General features: G+C 33.8%; 1 protein-coding gene across 5 annotated transcripts in view; it reads right to left on the bottom strand.

The window, feature by feature from the left end:
* The window catches only part of TBC1D12 (TBC1 domain family member 12), an 89,258-nt gene that overhangs the window by 48,578 nt on the left and 27,152 nt on the right, over window positions 1-13,528 (bottom strand). The gene's annotated exons all lie outside the window — the stretch shown is intronic.

Genomic DNA, 13,528 nt, shown 5'->3' with positions numbered 1-13,528 from the left:
TTTTTTTTCAAATTCAGTGAAACACAGCTCCAAATAATATGATCTGACAGAGAATCCAGACATAGCAGCAGAATGTGGAGACCACAAGTGTAAGAAGCAGCTGTACCAAAGAACAGTAATAACCACATATCAGAAAACTCCCCATATGTAGTTTTTTACAAGGCACCTAATGGGGTGATAATGTCTCTACTCTTACCTACAATCAGATATTGTAATCCCTACCAAACACATCCTCATATGAAAAACTATGAGCTATACATATTAATACTATACATCAGGCCTCTGTAAGTTATAGAACTCTATAAATCACAGCCAAAATGCCAAATATACATGAATCTTGGACTGTTAGAAATAATCCTGCATCACGAAAAAACCTGTTAAGATGTGTGTATGTGTTTATGTGTAAAATTAATTTATAAGAATATTTTAGACTTCCAAAATTAAGGTCAAGGAATATTAACTTCTTAAACCAAACAATAGTAGGTCTTTCAATGGCTAAAGTTTCTGAAGAATCTTGCTACGACTGGCAGGGATAAAAAGAAAAAAAGCAAAATAAAAAAATAAGCTCCACGATAAAAAGCCTGGTTCTAACATGTAGTATAGTACAATATTACAAACATCATTAAGTTCGGAATGAAGTTTAAATTCCAATTAAATCATTAAAAAAAGCAAAACCCTTAAATATCCAATATACTTTGGTTACTATAAGAAATTTCCATAAAATAAATATAAGCCCATGGGTATTCAAGTACTATAAAAGGCCATCAGATAATGTTCCACATTAATTTCTTACGCTACTAAGAAATTTTGGATTGTGTTTTCAGGTTATCCCCTGCCATGAAATCTATTTATATTATCCACTGTCACGGAAAACTATTTATAATGCAGCGAAATGCCATATATCTGTAACGAAAAGTAATTTTTAAATATTATTACAAATATATCAAATTGCAGTAAAACAACATTACAGATCACCTGGGCTTCTTCTACCAGTTAGACTAGGAAGAGAATCACCACTTCATTAAATCTTAAAGAGAAAAACACAATGAAAAGGTACGTAAGTAGGCCAAAAATGTGTCTCTCTCTGTCATTCTTCTCCTGCACTGTTCCTTGTCCCCCCAAACCCATTTTCGGGGGACTGATGAAGTAGAGGTCCCAATGCAAATAAATGTGCGGGACTAGGTTCCTCTTTATCACCTTCTCAAACAGAAGACAGACAGGCAGACACTCCACTCCACACCACACCTCCCTCCGCAACACATATACTCTTCCCTTTATCGTATCCCCCAAGATAATCAAATTCTTAAATTCAAATCAACACTAAAGGCTTCTTAGCAAAACAAACCATGTTCAACTACCTACACATGAAAGAGAGAACAATTCTTTCTTTCTGAATTCTGGAGGTAGTGCTCAACTCTATAAAGAAGATTTACATGGCAGTGCTGAGGAAAAGGGTCACTCTTACTCTGTAGTCTTCTAGTTTTGGGGGAGGGGCAGAAAGGAGGAACATTCCTAACTTCATTCTGCCCCTTTATTCATCTTCACCTGTGGGGTTGAAATTTGGTTACAGACACTGTTGCCTACAGCAGAGAAGATTGTTCTGCTCTCCTAATACGAGGGTAAGTTTTCCCTGTACCCACCTGTCCCCCATCCTCATAGGAAAGGCCTTCCTGTGCCAGTAACTAGCTGGATAAATTTAATTCAGATGAAGTATTAGGAGGCTCACTGCAGCCAAGGCACATCTTTCAGTCCAGATTTCATCAGTATTAAAGCTGATGTTTTGAAGGCCCATTTGTCTGGTCTATGTCTTTTTTTCTACTAATTCCAAACTCATATGGGCTAATAGAGAGGTGTTAGTTACTGGTTCTCCCTAAAACTTAACAGTCAAGTTTTAATAAGTTGAAAGTGTCTTACTGCTTCAGAAATGCTGGAAATATTAAAAACTATGTGTTTTCTAATTTGGGTTTGTTTTTTCTCATTCTGTGACACATTTTGTCAGTATGTATAGAGAATAGGGCATGTCAATGGTAATCCATCTTTCCCCCATTAAATTCATTCTCCACTCCAATCAACACTATATCCACACACACAACTACCTAAACACACATGGAGACACAAACACTTTATCTTCCATTCTCTCCACTATCTGTGTCCACTCTTTTAAGCAAAAAGGAAATGAGAAAATCTGTTGCACGCTTAAGAAACAGCACCAGTTGAGAAATAGCAGTCTAATGTTTTTATATTGCTGAAACAAAAAAGAAAAAAATAAGAGGCACACCTAGAAAAAACAGATATGAGGATTAAAGGAAGGGGGGGGGGGAAGAAAGCCCTAGCTTTCTCTTAGTGGTTTTTATAATAAAGGTTGATGAATAAATGATTCTTGCTTGATAATACCTGTTAATATTTGCTTCATATATCCGTTTCCTTTTCCCAAGATTTCTTTTATTTCACCGCACACAGAGTTCCATATGATATAAAAGAGTCAGAAAACTTGTCTAATACACCTTTTTAAAGGACAGAGCCAACCAAAAGGGACAAAATTTATTCATGCCATGTAAGTTCTCTACTCATGATTTCTGAAGTAGAAGACTCTCCAATGGGACTTTAAGAATTGGCAAACCTACTTATAAACTGAGACAAAGCCATGTAATCATAGTTTCTCAGAACTGGAATTTGGCACTACAGAAAACTGTGGCTGCCTAATTCTCAATCTTCTTACTGCCAACAACAGCAGTTCTAGTCAAAAAATTCAGTTTTTGCCTAACATTTACATATATATGACTATTTTAACATTTTAGATTGATTAGATAAATTCTAATCATCACTTAAATGGAGTTGTACATTAAAAGAGGGTTGGAATACTTTCGCAAACAGGAAAAAAAAAAATCAAACTTCAATCAAAAGAGTAAAATTAGTTTAAAATATTTTAAATCATGACCCGATCTTTAAACTCTCTCAGTAGAAGTTGGACTGCTTAAAACATCAACTTCCTGGACTTTGTACTTACGTTTCTGCAAAGTATAATAGAACGCTAAAAAGAAAACATTATCTAGTGATCATGGAATGCCACTGTTGACTACATAATTAATTCAAAGAAGCACTCTCTCTTTAAAATACAGTACACTTTGGCTACCCTTGAGTATTTTGGATTAAAGATTTGGCATGAAGATTACTTACATTCTTTCCAAACCTCAATCAAAAGCTGAAAGGCTTTTTCAAGTGAAAAATATACACACAAAAGTACTTCTTTTTTTTTTTTTTTTGCCAGATAACTTAAGCTTTTTGTAATTTCAAGAATTTTCATTTTCAGGCTCTTTCATTTTCAGGATCTTGTCTTTGTCATTATTATAAATCCTAAAAAACTTTTAAATAGAAAATTTTTATTTAATATATGCTGCTTCACATAAGTTTTTTTTTTTAAAAAAAAGGACAGAATTCAGTATCATTTACTCTTGTCAAAAGTCAGAATTTCAAGGCTGAGAGTAAAGGTTATAATTTTTTTAAGTATTTTAAAGTTGCCAGGGACCTTAGAGAGCAACCAAGTCAAAACATCTTCAAGAGTCTATGGCCCTGCCATCCTCACCGTGTCTGATCTCTTCTGATCTCAGAAGCTAAGCAGGGTCGGGCCTCGTTAGTACTTGCATGGGAGACCACCTAGGAAGACCTGGTGCTATACAGGCATTATTTAAAAAAAAAAAAAAAAAAAAAGATCTTCAAGAACCAATGAACCTATACGAACGGACTAGAGGAGGTCCATAAACCTCCTCAAACTATATGAAGTAAACAGTGTGCTTATGAACATTTTGCTTGAGCAGCTGTCTAGAGTTTTCATCAAATTCTCTAAGGATTCAGTGTGCCGCCCCACCATCTACAAGAAAGGTTCATGAGCCACATTCCACGGTCACATCACTAACAAGCGTCTGAGCCAGGTCTCTTGCACAGTTCCTTTTCTTTCTAATCACACTTATCCTGTTCACATCCTCCATAGAACAATCAAGATACAAGAGCTTTCAAAACTATACATCTTTTTCATCCCACATATTGTCAAAAGGCCTCTTGATATTCATTTAAACAGTTCAAAAATATAAATTGTTTTCTTCTTCCTCCTGTGTTCATGTCAGCAAGTCACCTTATGGTGTGTCTTATCTGTTATAGTAAATACGTTTCAGATGATATCTTAAAGATTTTTAAAAACTCTTTTGCTGCAGGGAGAGAACAAAATTGAATTAAGGGAAAAAGAAAAAAATCACAAAAATATTCTTCCTTTTGTGCTGGATACTACTTACATAATGTATCAAATGCTTCATGAACAGACTCTCCATTGGTTTAACTCCAATGTGGTATCTAAGATATTCAGAAGGAAGACAGAAACCGCCGGAGGAAGAAAAGAGGAAGGGTACAGGAAAAAAACTTTTAGGGCAAGAACAGAAACAGTAACAAGGAACAACATCAGCAAAATATGAGCAAAATATTCCAGTCACCAGGATATAAGCTATCTTTTAACCCTAAGAGGAAGTTGGGAAAGAAAGGCAAGAAAATGATGATGATGAATAAAACTAATCACATGTGTGGATACTTTTTTATTTATGCTTCTTGTATAAATAAAACGAAGAACTATGTTAAAGTTTTTATTTAAATATGAGTAAAATAGTTTCATATATATTTAATCTTCATAACGGGTACAGAGTTTCCTTCCAGAGTAATAAATATGTTCTAAAATGGATTGTGGTAATAGTTGCACAACTCTGAATATACTAAACATCACTGAATTATACACTTTAAAACAAAGATTTATATGGTATGTGAACTGTATCTCATTTTTTTAAGTGAAAAAAAAAAAATCAAAAGTGACCATATGTGAAAGGAAATATAACAAGACCAAGTGGGTTTATCTCAGAAATGCAAGGCTTATTCGATGCTTGAAAGCCAATCAATGTAATTCACTATACTGACAGTCTGAAGATGAAAACCCATATGATCACATCAATTGATACATCTGACAGTATCATAAATCCATTCTTGATTTAAAAAAAAAATACACAGAATACTAGGAATGGAAGTTATTTAGCCTATATAAGGGCATTTACAAAAACAAAAACAAAAAACTACAGCTAATGTCATACTTAATGATGAAAGACCATATGTTTTAGACATCAGAAACAAGACAAGGCTGTCCACTCTCATTACTTCCATTCAAAATCATACTGAAGTCCTAGCCAGTGTAATAGGCAAGAAAAATAAGTCTCACAGATTGGAAAGGAAAAAATTACATTTTCCGCATTTGCAGACATTATTTATTGGCTAGATAAACAATCTTACAGAATCCACAGAAAAGCTTCTAGAACTAATAAGTTTATTAAAATGGCTACAAGACACAAGGCAAACAAAAATTAATCATATTTCTATATACTAGCAATGAATAATTAGAAACTGAAAAATTAAAAAAATATATAATTTACAATAGCTCCAACAAATATTAAATAGATATAAATCTAAGCAAACATGAGCAGGATGTGTATGCTAAAAACTACAAAAGACTGATGAAGGAAATCAAAAAAGACCAAAATAAATGGAGAGACACAGTGTTCAAGAAATGGAACATTCAATGTAGGAAGGATGTCTTAGATACAAACTGATTCTAAAATTAATAAGGAAAGGCAAAGGAGCTGAATAGCCACAACAATTCTGAAAATTTATTTAGATATTATCTTCTGCATTAGAATGTGAGCTCTATGATGTTATCACTGCATTAGAGTGAACTCTGTTCACCTTGTATCTCCAGTGCTGTGCTTGAGCTCATGAATGAAAGAAAGTCTCCTAATTTGGGGGAACTACAGAAAAAAAATCACCTTTGTCCTCAAACTTAGTTGTCTTAGTAGGATCTGGCTGCTATAACAAAATATGATTAACTTGGTGGCTTATAAACAATAGAAACTTTTTTCTTACCATCTGGAGGCTGATAAGGCCAAGATGAAGGCATTGGCAGATTCTGCGTCTGGTGAGGCCCCACTTCCTGGTTCATAAACCACCAGTTTTTCAATGTGTCCTCACATGGTGGGAGGGACAAGAGCACTCTCTGGGGTCTCCTTTAGAAGGGCATTGATCCCATTCATGAGGGTTCTACCCTCATGACCTAAGCGCCTGCCAAAAGCTCCACCTCCAAATACTATTGCACTAGGGATCAGGTTTCAACATATGAATTTGATCTACAGCATTAGTCTTATGGAGGAGTATAGTATGGTAAGCCATTATTTCTATGAAGCTTTCTCCTCTATAAGTCACTACTTCTAGGAATCATACTCTTCTTATACTTTTCACTTTCTACCTTAACTGATTTGAATACCACTTTTAAACTATAAATGCATTGAAAATGAGATTTGTGTAACCTTCACAATGCCCTGCATATAAAGTATTTAAAATACTCAGTAAATATTTTATTTTTTAAACTAGTGCAATAAAAATTGGCTTTCTTTCTACTGTGTACAGTTCTACAAGTTTTACCACATGTTTAACTTGGATAACTACCACCACAATTTAGGTATAGAACAGTTTCATCACCCCAAAAACACTCCATCATGTTACCTCTTTGTAGTTACTCTCTCCTCTAATCCCTGTAAAGCACTGCAATGAGCCTGAAGATTGGTTTATACAAACCAAATTTAGTGCTAGAGAGGTAAATCTTGCTTTCCCCACCGGCCATGATCACACTGTAGCATATCAATTTATGTTTGCAATGTCGTCATCACTGGCTTCACCAGAAAAGCCTTATTCTACCTCCTTCTTTTCCTGCTATATAGTCAGTGCTCAAATATGCTTGCTGAATGAACCAAGGAAAGAGTCAGACAAACTGAAATTAGAGGAAAAGAATAACAACTCATTCTGACTAGAATGACAATATACAAGTAGGAAAGAATAGAGCATTTCATTTCCTTGCCTTCAAATCCTCAACACTCTCCAATATAAATGGAAATGTTTTAATTCCTAATCCTAGCATTAAGGTTCCTCACAATTTGGAGTCAAATTATCTTTCCAACATCATCTCCTACTACTCCTTGTACGACTAGGAGAAATATATGAGGGCTTTAGCATCCCTACAATCCACTCCCATTTCTTTGACACTGCCTTTGCCCCAATCCCTACTGAAGTAGTAACCCCAACGTGACTCTATTTATATCTTATGGTATTACCTCTCAGTGAGTGCTGATTAGATGGGACTGCTGATAAAATAGGGACAAATTCATACATAGGCTGAGACAATCAGATTCTTGGGATTTTTAAATAGAAGACTTAGAGATTGGCTCAGTCAAGACAGTAGATGCTTGAACTGATAAATCATATAAAGCTGGAGCAGCTTTATAGGATTTTTGCAGGTGGAAACCACATATTGAACAACCAGGAGATAGAAAAGAGATGAGAAAAAAACAAACATCTCTTGAAAGGCAGAGAAACCAATGTTCCAAGTATTCTGTAGCCTGGGTATATTATATTTTCTATCTTCACAATGTCCACAAGATGCCTAGTATATGCCTACAGCAAACATTCCTTCATTTAAGGTAGCTTAAGGGGGCTTCTGTTCCTTATAACTAACATAAACCCTAACATATCAGCCAAATTGTACTCTTTTTCACAAATTCTGGACTTCCCTGTCTCTGTGCTCTGAACAGCTACATACAAATCTTAGTTCCCCTATTAAAATAAAAATTAAGTTACACATACTTAAAACTATAATAAAACAAATTTAAATCCAGAAAGTATAAAGACAAGCCAAAGAATTGGAGAAAATACTTCCGATTCATGTATCTGATAAAAGTATAGTAACCAGAATATATAAAGAAACCATATATCACAACAACAAAAATACAAACAACCCAATTAAAAATAGGCAAAGGACTTGAATGGGCAACATTTCTCCAAAGACATACAAATGGCCAACAAGTACATGGAAAGATGTTCAACATTATTAGTATTAGGGAAATTCAAATCAAAGCCACAATAAAATACTACTCCATACCCATTAGAATGGCTATAACTAAAAAAAAAAAAAAAATGAAAAGTGTTGGAGAGGACGTGGAGAAACTAGAACCCTCAAAAAATTTCTGGTGGAAATGTAAAATGGTGCAGTTGCTATGGAAAACAGCTGGCAATTTCTCAATAAGTTAAACATAGAATTATCATATAACCCAACAATTTTACTCTTAGGCATCATACCCAAAAGAATTGGAAAAAAAAGTGTTCAAACAAAAACCTGTTCATGAACATTCATGGCTGCACTATTCATAATAATCAATATGGAAACAACCCAAGTGTCCATTAACAGATAAGTGGATAAATGAAATGTGGTATATCCATACAATGGAATATTATTCGGCCATCAAAAGTAATGAAGTACTGATACATACTACAATGTGAATGAACCTTAAAAACATTATGTTAAGTGAAAGAAGGAGGACATGAAAGACCATATACTGTATGATTTCATTTATATGAAATATCCAGAATATGCAAATCCATAGATTAGTAGTTGCTAGAGGGCTGAGGAGTTCCGAGGAAGAAGAGTGACTGCTAATGGGTATGATGTTTCCTTCTGGAATAATGAAATATTCTGGAACTAGACAGTGATGACTGCACAACACTGAATGTATTAAATGTCGCTAATGGTAAATTTTGTTATATGTATTCTATAATAATAAAAAAATTGTAAAAGGTTTCTAATACTGAAATTCCAATTATCGGTTTTTAAAATATGGTTGCCAGTTTAACAGATTAAACTCATGTCTTTCAGTAGGAATAAGTATGCCAAACTAAAACCACAGCTAAACCATAGATTTTTGTAAAAGAAGAGCTATTTCAAGGAAATCTAAATTTTTCTGGCTGTTTGGTATTAAATATATTAAGTAAAAAACTAAATTCCACTGATTAAGGCTTTTTAAACAAAATACAAAAATGACTGTTCATATTAAAAGCTGTTTATTCTAGATGAGCTGTTTTTAAGTTTTATCAAATCTAAAATGCAGGTTAATATATTAAAATTATTAAAAACTTCACTAACAGTAAAAAAAATGGCATTTAGTATGGACTCATAAGAATGAATTACATGACAAGATGTTTGCTATTAATAAAAAGATCAAACTATAAAAACAAAGTGCAAGAAAAAGCTAGGCACGTCTACAACTGAAACTGATAGTAATTTGTTTTACTAATTAGAAAAGTTAAAGAAAATACCTCACAAGTGGAAAAGTATAAAGGATACTTCAAAACTAGCCGCAGCATTAAGGTAATATTTATAATACAAAGTTCAACACTTCTTTTATATAACATTGTCAGTTACAGATGCTATATATGGATTTTACCACAAACTATATGTCAGTCCTTTAAATATGGACTGCTTTGTAAACTAGTAACAAGAATTTTAGGCTTCATCAAAATTGAACTGATATACCTAGACTCACCTAAAGATGACCAAATTTAAGGATGGCAGACCCCAAGTCTCTGACTATATTTATTCCTTGAAAAGAGTATGAGGTATGAAATCATTTATGCCTGTTTGTACAAACTTCAACTATTTACATATTATGTATAACTATTTGCTTGGGGGTGAATCTATTATACATAGGATACTAGAGTTCTTATTACAGTTAATGTACAACTGAACTTGCTTAGTTTGTCTTCCTAATGTATTTCAGCTATGATTCCCTTTCAACATTCAGTTCTTCAGTTCTATCTTACATTGAACCAATTGATTTCTCTCCTACAGGAACATCTCCCAAAGACAGGTACCAAATATACTCTGAGAAATGATACCACTAAAGTAATAAGTGGAGAGCCTCCCAGAGTGACCACATCAGAGATTCCAATTATTTGGCTATACATGTTCTGGTACCTTTAAAAAAGTTTTTAATCCAATAAATCTTTGTGTTACTATTATATATTAAGCTATATGTCTCTATGCAGAGACGAAAAAAGCAAAAAAGACATGCTCCCTATGTCCAGGGGGTTTGCATCTTAGTAGAAGAGACACATATACATAGAAGTAATTATGAAAACCTCAATAATCTGTCTTAACGTCATTCACTCCTAAAAAATGGCTGATGGGTATACTGTCACCATCTATTTTTACAAAGCAATATATAGAACTTGTGCATGGAACATGTGCAAGTCCTGGATGTAAAGACTTGATTTTACAATTTTCCCTTAAGTTGTTTCCTTTTTGATCCGTGACAGCAAAACAACTAATCTCACAGCTATTCTGGCTCTTTTTCTTCCTCATGAAATTCCTTTAAAAACGTAGTTCGTCACATGACTCTATTTTTATATTATCCCAAAACAAAAATCAGATTTAAAGTCTACCTTCATTAAAGCTTCAGAAAAAGGGTACTGGTATAAGCAAATGTTGATTTGTTAGCTATCCCTCAAACAGGGATTAAATTTAATGTTCTCTGAATCAATTATCTGGATATCACATATTAAGAGACTAACAAGCACCAATAAACTACCACAAGCGTATCCAAGCTCCAGTTTCTCAAGTTTCGAATCATGTGCCACACTACAAGAGTCACTGTTCTAAAATACAATTTGAAGCATGTTGCCCAAGTTTTAAAAACCCATCAAAGGTCCAATGCACTGCCATCTCTCATGGAATCAATTCAAATTGCTTAGCTCTATCACACAAACCTCTTGATTATTTAGTCCCAACCTTTTTGCCTCAGTTTTTGACACCCTACTTCACCTGCCCTTCTGGGACTGCTCATTAGTCAAACTAATGAGCACCTGCAGTCCCAGAAGTGCTATGGCTATTTCATCTAGAAATTTTGCATATGCTGTTGTGTGCATTTACTGACCTCAGTCTTATTTCAATTCAAATCCTCCCTCCCATCTGTGAAGAGTTCCCTATTTCCCACCCCAATGTTAATCACTCCTTCAGTTCTACTGATGCATCCTTATAGCTTCTTTTATAGCACTAATCAGGTAATATTGTAAGTATTGATTTATATAACTCCCTCATCTTAAATTTTATTAATATTCCATCATCTGATTTCCTTAGTGATTCATTTACATAATAAGACTTAATAGCATTTGTGAATGAATAAACGGTAAGAAAATTGCAACCTAACTCAAAATTGTATATGCTTAGCTAGGAGAGTCCAAAAACAAACAAACAAACAAACAAACAAAAAATGGTTCCATAGCAATCTTTAAATTTCTGAAGGAAAATTTGTAAAAGAACTGACTTGTTCTTTGTGGCTCTAAAGGGCAAATTAGGACTAAGAATATCACAAAAAGATACACTGTGCTGCTACATAAAGAACCTTCTAACAATTAATAACCACAGTAGGCTGCCTTTAAGAAACTGAGCACCTTGTTAGTGAAAGAATTCAAGCAGGCTAAGCAGTATCCATTAGCTGCCTAAAAGCTCTTTAATAAAGCTGCAGAAACTTAGCTCTGGGGTTGTTGTTCTTGTTACTTTGTTTTGTTTTCTTGATATTCTGTTCATGTCTAACCTAGAAGTACTTCCTGAATTGATAGAACCTATGACAGAACCTATGATAGATCCTACCTTCCAGTAGCACGGTTGAAATCTTTCTCCTGACCAAAGTAATTGTCTTTTTTTTCCTACATGGCGTTATGATGTTTCTATCAAAGAACAACTACATCAAAAAAATTATATTGTGGTGGTGCTATATAAGAGCAAAACAATCAAGTATTCATTAAAACATGTAACTAGTTAATCTTTTACCCAAGAAAGTTTTACAGTGGTTGTCTTCTAAAATTTTTCCTTCATGCAGCATAATTCTCAGCTATTTTATTAGTATGCCCAATATTAAAAGTTAATCACTGTCTGACTATTTTTAACTGTATTAATGTGCTTTTGGGAGTATATTACAAAGATAGACGACATCATCTAGTTATACATTTGTTGTGCCAGTTATGTTATATAATAATTATCAAAATGTTTATTTTATTAGTCTTCAGATACAAATTCCGTGCTCAACTCCCAATTTGGAATCATAACAAATATGTTTTCCAAAACCCAAGAATTATCAATGTTTTTAATTCTAGGTAGTATCAACGAAGTTAAAAAGTCAGTCCAACAGAGATAGAATGAGGAGTGTCAAGGGCCATGTAAATAAAAAAAGCAACATAAATGTTATCACTCTTCCAAAACCCAAAATCTACTTAGTTGAGACCTTTTGCTGATTTAAAACTTCAATAACTTATTTCAGAACTTAAATTTCTACACAGTATAGCTTCCTGATAATAAACAACTAATTTTCTCCTCATGGGTGAGGGAGATTTTAATTGTTTGCTAGATTTACCATGGTGCTTATAAGAAATTTTCCTTTTAGCACTGGAACTCAAGTAAGAACACACTGTGTAAAACTGTATATTGCATTTATTTTGCCCTTTGATACGTGTACTTTTTAATAACCTGAATCTATCATACTAACAACCTAAACTTTTAAAGCCTAAATTAAACTTTATATATACCAACTGTCATTGAGAAATATTTCACTTGCACAATAGGGGCACTGCAGGTATCTTCAAGGAAAGAAATTGCCGGAAACATCCACAAAGGCCCTGAAAATAGAAAAAATAAATACAAAGATAATCTGAAGCCCAAAGGCCAAAGTACAGAGCTAATTTCCAGCTAATAATATTCTCTCCAGCATTTTTGCTCTGTACAAAGCCCTTCAAACTCATCTGTTTCTCCTGTCTCTAAGCATACCTCCATACCCTTTATCTTCTTTCTTTCTACCTTAACTGGAATAGTATGGAAACAAGGTATTTATCTTTAGTTTTATTTTATATTCCCTGCCCTGCTTTTCAAAAGCAGAAGATATGAGCATTTTATGTTTTTCTAACAACAACAACAAATGTTGTAGTGTTTTAGATAACTTTTTCCTGGGACAACAACAGAAAAGCATTTCCCCTACTTGACTAGAAGATTACTACAAACAGTCCAGATGAAAACCAGATTTGGAAAATCTAAATAATGCCCAATGTATGATGAGTACTTGTACATTACAGTATTTAGGAAAATATGAGACAACAGCACATAATTTTATTTCAAAACTATCATGTTCAGTTCCAAACTTAAAATATTTTAATCTGTGTTGGGTTAGAGACAGGCAGATGGAAGTATTTTTAACCAAGAAATGTATCCCAAAACAAAATTCAAATTAAAAAGAAACCAATAACAAAATTCAAAAGTAAATTAAACACATTACCAAGTTCACTGTCAAACTAGCTTTAAGTAGAAACATAACTTGTAGCTTGGTTTCCTAAGGTGAACTTCTCTTAATTACAGGAAAGAGCCTGCTGAAAACCCAGACAGTCACATGGGTTTCCCTCTTTCTTCTTTCAGCCACAGAAATAAGTCCAAGAAAGGCTGAAGCAGCAAATTCTTGAGGGGCATAAGCCATGTGTAATGTGCAGGATTTTTTCTCAAAGGCATGGAAAAGAATTACAACGGCAGAAGGAAGGAAAATTAATAAACACTCTTTTTGATAAGCTATAAATAAGGAGGTAA

This window comes from Rousettus aegyptiacus, unplaced genomic scaffold (assembly GCF_014176215.1).
Source record: "Rousettus aegyptiacus isolate mRouAeg1 unplaced genomic scaffold, mRouAeg1.p scaffold_m13_p_6, whole genome shotgun sequence".
Lineage (NCBI taxonomy): Eukaryota > Metazoa > Chordata > Mammalia > Chiroptera > Pteropodidae > Rousettus > Rousettus aegyptiacus.
The sequence above is the reverse complement of the archived record's forward strand: the minus strand, read 5'-3'. Positions and strand labels throughout refer to the sequence as shown.